We start from the raw sequence: 6,106 nt of genomic DNA on the forward strand, positions 1-6,106 counted from the left end.
ACAAAAGCTTGGCTCGGTGGATCGAGCATTTTCTTTTGAAACAGAAAAATCTTAAAACAAAATTGCTGGAAAATTTAAATGCCTAGAATAGCTATAAATTCTGCCAAGCTACACCGGGAATCGGCGGGCTCGGGATGGTGTGGCGGTCCATTTTTGAGAACAGCTCCCTTTGCCACAGTGAATGGCGAGGACTTCTTCCTCCTCCTTCTCAATTATGGCACTGCAGTCCATATCCTCATATTTTTGTGTTGCTTGGAGGAGGAGGAGGTGGAGGGCCTCTAGATCTAGTATGATATGCTGATGAGGCCAGTATGGATGAACCAACCTATGGGGGATGGGAATAATAATAAAAAAGTATACAAAACAAAAGGTAACAAGTTAGTGGGGATCCTGAAATGTTTGCAGTATTTAAACACATTGTGGAAACATAATTCGCGTCCTAATTTGGGAGCCTCGTTGTGCCCGAGATAGGCCTAGCGACAAATAAATTTGGAGAACTTCAAATGCCAATAAATGCCTCATTTCATAATATAAAAGTAGACGAATCCAAAAACGACACTAACATAATAATAAAACAAGTTGCTACTGGCACTTGGCCTTATTACATTTGAAGAAAAGCTGATAATCCTAATTTATTTGGTCCCAAAAAGGACCTTCCCCAGGTTGAATGTTCTCGTTGATCAAATCCTCCAGCTTGTGTAGGCTCATTAGTAAGAACGCCTTCACCAAATGTCCGTCTTCATTTCCCTCAACGCTCTAGCAGTCGTTGACTCGCTTTCTCACCTTTCGTTCCAATTCTAACAGGTTGTATTCATGATATTCTAGCTTTTTGCTAGTCTTGACGGCCCTTTCTTTCCATTCATTGATTTGATCATCTAATGGAATATTCCTCCACTAGTCTAGCAAGAGTGAGGGTATGTTAACCATACCGAGGCTGGGTACCTCGTGCCTCATTTCTTGCAAAACAAAAGTGTCACGACCCAAACCCCACACTGGTCGTGATGGCGCCTCTCGTGAAGACAAGGCCAGCCAACTCACCCAAACTCGTCTCTTTCAGATTAGTTAAGCATAAATGAACAACAAAGATACGACTTAATGATATTAATTAACAAAAATTACAACCCAACACAGCCCAAACCGGGGTGTCACAAGTCACGAGCATCTATAAGAAGGTAATTCCACTTTACAAGTCCAGAAATACACTGAACAGAAATAATGAATAACATAGAAAGACAATGGTGCTGCGAACGATAGCAGTCACCTCGCTAAACCTCTACAACTCTGCCTCCACGCAGCAAATACCCGCTACCGGGTGTATAAATACCTGCAACTACACGCGAGGTGCAGGGAGTAAAGTGAGTACTCCAACTCAGTGAGTAATAAAGGTAAATAATAGCTGAGCAGTAAGAAATCACGTAAAGCAACCAACATGCTGTATAGAAGCCGGGTACAATGCTCTGAGAAACAGTGAAAACTGTGAAATCTTTAGAAATATCTTGGCTCAGTTTAAATCTCTTTTGAAATGATCCTTTCAACAGTTACGAAATGATTTCAGAACAGTTAGTACTGATAAGCACAGAAAAATTTGCCCCTCGGGCACAATTACCACAGTGTAACAGGTAAAAAGGCAAATAAATATGCAAGATGCGCACATAAAAGTTTGCCCCTCGAGCAACATCTCAAAGCAGTACCAGCCCCTCGGGCTCACTCTCAGAAACACTCTTAGAACAATATCATATAGTAACCGCTGCGGCGTGCAGCCCGATCCACATCTCGCTGCGGCGTGCAGCCCACTCCATTTATTTATCGTCGACGACGCTCACTGGGGGTGTGCAGACTTCGGGAGGGCCCCCTTACGGCCCAAGCGCAATATCAAGCCACCTCGTGGCATATAAAACAAGGCCTGAAAGCCTTCTCACATCACACTCGAGGCCTGATAGCCTCCTCACATAACACTCGAGGCCTGAAAGCCTCCGCACAATACACTCGAAGCCTGAAAGCCTCCTCACAATACACTCGCGCCCTGAAAGCCTCCTCACAATACACTCGAGGCTTGAAAGCCTCCTCACTTCACTCAACATATCCTCACATGTGGCCCTCGGCCTCACTCAGTCCAGAAAACATCATAAGCCCCTCGGGCATCAATAAAAATAGTAGTGCTCAGCCCAAATAATAGTGGAAAATATCATTTAAGTCTCGAAGTTGAATTAAAACGGCTGAGTTTGTAAATAAGTATAATCAACAGGAATGAGTTCAAGTAGTATGTCAAATAGTGAGGAAACAGTGATAAAATCCCCGAAGGGTTCAAATAATTGGCACGAAGCCCAAATATGGCAATCAGCCCAAATCATGATAATATCAAATAAGTTTCAGTCAAATACACGGTAAAATCAACAATTGGGACAGACCAAGTTACAATCCCCAACGGTGCTCTACCCCACGCTCGCTATCCGGCGTGCAAGTCACCTCACTATAGCACTACGGTGTGCAAATCCGGGGTTTCAAACCCTCAAGATATCATTTACAATCATTACTCACCTCGAACCGGTGAAACCTCTAGCTCGCGACGCCTTTGCCCCTCAAATCGGCCTCCACGCGCGTCGAATCAATCCAAAACCAGAACGAATACATCACAATATGCCAATGGAACAATACCCAATCGAAAACAATCGAAAAATATTAAAAATCTAGAAATTAGCAAAACCCGAGCCCCGGGACCACTTCTCAAATCTCAGAAATTTTCACATTACTAGATTCCTCATCTTCTCACGAGTTCATACATACCAAGAACTCTCAAATCGGAGCTCAAATGACCCATCAAATCCCAATTTGACATATCAAAAACTCAAGCCCTAGTTCTTCAATTTTAGGCTTAATTTCCACAATTTTCAAGGTTAATCTCACATAATAATCGTGTTTTTAACTCATAAAACTTACCTCCAGTCAATCTCCTTCGAATCTCCCTTCGAAAGCTCCCACGTAGCTCTCACAATGCTAAAAAATGGAGGAAAAATACCTTAGCTCGCGGATGAAATATTAATTTTAAACCATTCTGCCCAGACCTCCTTTTCGCTTCTGCGACCCGATTACCGCATTTGCGGTTTCTGCTTCTGCGGTTCTTCATGTAACCACCTGGACCGCTTCTGCGGTCTATATCCGCTTCTACGGACGCCGCATATGCGGACCACCATCCGCTTCTGCGGAAGTCCTCCAATGACCCAAAACCGCACCTGCGACTCCCTTACCGCATCTGCGGAACCGCATTTGCGGCCCTTCTTCCGCAGATGCAGAAACACCAGATACCAGCAACATCAGAATTTTACCAAGTCCAAAAACCATCCCGATGGCCATCCGAAATCACCCCGAGGCCCCCGGGACCTTAACCAAAAATACCAATGCATCCTACAATGTTATTTAAACTTGTTCCAATCATAAAAACCCATCCAACAACACAAAAATCATCAATTCTCATCGAATTCAAGCCTAAGTTTTCTCAAAACTTCCGAAATACGCATTTGATCAAAAACCCAACCAAACGACGTCCGAATGACCTGAAATTTTGCACACACATCACAAATGGCATAACGAAGCTAGAGCAACTCTCGAAATTCCATCCCGACCCTCGAATCACAATCTCACCTATCAACCGGAATTCGCCCAATACTAACTTCGCCAATTCAAGCCTAATTCTACACCGGTCCTCCAAAATAAATTTCGATTACACTCCTAAGTCACAAATCACCTCACGAAGCTAACCAAATCATAAAAACTCCGATCCGGGCTCATATACAAATAAGTCAATTCTTGGTCAAACCTTTCAAATTCAAAGCTTTCAACTGAAACTGTTCTTTCAAATTCATTCCAAATTTTCCCGAAAACCAAAACCAACGATCTACATTAGTCATAATACATAACACGGGGCAAGTCATGCCCGAGAACTGGTGATCAAAGTGCAAAAGCTCAAAACGACCGATCGGGTCGTTACAAAAAGGTTAGACCTTACCCCCACCAGACTCGACTATTTATATATTTGTGATCAGCATATCGGCATGTAGAACTCCAAATTAATGCACAGAACGTGGTTGCATCTGTTGGGATTATGGAAAACCCGATGGACTTTGGATAAGGCTTATCTTAAAGGATCATTATGTGGGAAACATAACTGACCTGACTAGGTTTGACCATGATGCATGCATAATTTAAACAGAGTAAGGTTTTAATGGGGTTTAGACTGGTACCCTCAAGCGGACAACTTGAGGGGGAAGGCACAGAACCATTGACTGCACTGCTGATCGACTGGTTTTACCGCAAATAAGCCTTTTTGAATTTAAGGGTAGTAAATAGGAAGAGCGCAACCACTCATTAAAGCGTTGCTATAGAATTTGATACGCACGAGTGGAATATGATGTGGAGCATGATTTATGCAGCAGTTAATAACATGTAGGCAATTATTTTCACATAGGAAGAAATAAATATAGCATTTAAATAATTGAAAAGACAGTTACAGAGAAAGGAAAACAAGGAGACAAGTCAGTTTTCAGGTTAATAAATCAATCATAAATGCTTAAAATAGATAGTTAAGTTCAAATAAGGGAGAAGGTACGAGATAAAGCATGCTTGGACTAATTCATAAGTTCGTTATGGTAAGAGCCTAAAAATAACCCCAACAGAGTCGCCATGCTGTCGCGCCCCATTTTTTCCCTCCTTGTGGGGAGAAGTCTGGGTTTTGACATTCACGGGGTGTAATGACTCATTTCCTTTTGGGAATTGGGTGTTTGAAGAGTCGCCACCTAACGGATTATGGTGCGTTAGGGCACCTAGAGTGATTAACTCTTGAGTTAGTTTGCATTACCAGAGATTAGGGTAAGGGCTCGAAGTAACCTCTAGGGAAAGGTGTCAGGCACCCCTCTTGGTCCACAACTGTGGGTCCTGGCCGAACTTATATTCACACATTAGTCCACATAAACAGTTGAATCAAATAAGTTGCTAGTAAGGCACATTGGATAGTTCAAGTAGTAAGATAAAGGTTTGAACAAGTTGTAAGAGACAGACCAAACTTTTATACCCATAATTTATAACCTAGAAGTTTCCTAGGGACTCTTTTAAAAGTTATTAGAGCCAGAAACGGTAAACGACAGAGAGAGCTTTAGGGGAATGCAGTTTTGAAAATTCCCTAAGCCTTGCCTATATGCAGTATATTGTGTCTATATTAATGCAGAAACAAACAGGTTTTCTAAATAGACTCCTTTAATACCTATAAGCATGGTATCTAATGAGATTAATGCAATTTTGAGAGAACTTTTTTCAGGAAATGTTAACACTTAGTAAGACCAGCTTTAGAAGTGAACTAGGCGTAATGAAATTGATTTATTAGTCTAAATTAAATTACCAGACAGAATTGCGAGTATAGTTGATATCTATAGTATGAAGTTATTTTGGATAGATTCAAGCTTTTTGGAGTTGGATAATCGAGGGAAAAGCCTACTTGTGGATGGAGTTAGTGTGATTTGAGGAAAGTGACTTGCCTAACCTTGTGTGGGGGAAATTCCCCTTAGGATTTGTGTTGGTGTAATAATTGTGATATGTGAAAGTCGTCTACGCAAGGTGACGAGTGTGTACATGGGCTAAATGTGGAAATTACCGGTTTTAGCTATGTTGATTCCTTTCATGCCTTAATTGAGTTACCTTGACATGTTATAGTCATTACTTTTAGTCTTGTTTACCATGAAAGTGGTAACGACAATTAAATTTGTAAAATGGGACTCTAAAAATACGTGATCTATTTCCGAGCTAGTTGTTAGAGCAGATGATGCTAGTAATACAAAATTTAATGATGGAGCGCGAGCTAATATGAGATAATGGTCGAACCGAAGGGCCTGCTGCCCGGATGTAGGCTTGGCCGATGGGGGCTTTGGGGTTGACTTCGAGGTCGAGCTCAAGCTATTGGGGATAATTGGGGATGATATAACAGTTAAAGATATAATCAAACAATGCTCTTTATAGCCGAAACTAAGTTATACGATGAAGAACACATATAAAAACGAAGGATATCGAGGTATCCTCGGATCAGTGAGAGCCAATAAGTTTAGAAAGAGGAGAGAGAGAG

The sequence above is a fragment of the Nicotiana attenuata genome, unplaced genomic scaffold (assembly GCF_001879085.1).
Source record: "Nicotiana attenuata strain UT unplaced genomic scaffold, NIATTr2, whole genome shotgun sequence".
NCBI classification, from domain to species: domain Eukaryota; kingdom Viridiplantae; phylum Streptophyta; class Magnoliopsida; order Solanales; family Solanaceae; genus Nicotiana; species Nicotiana attenuata.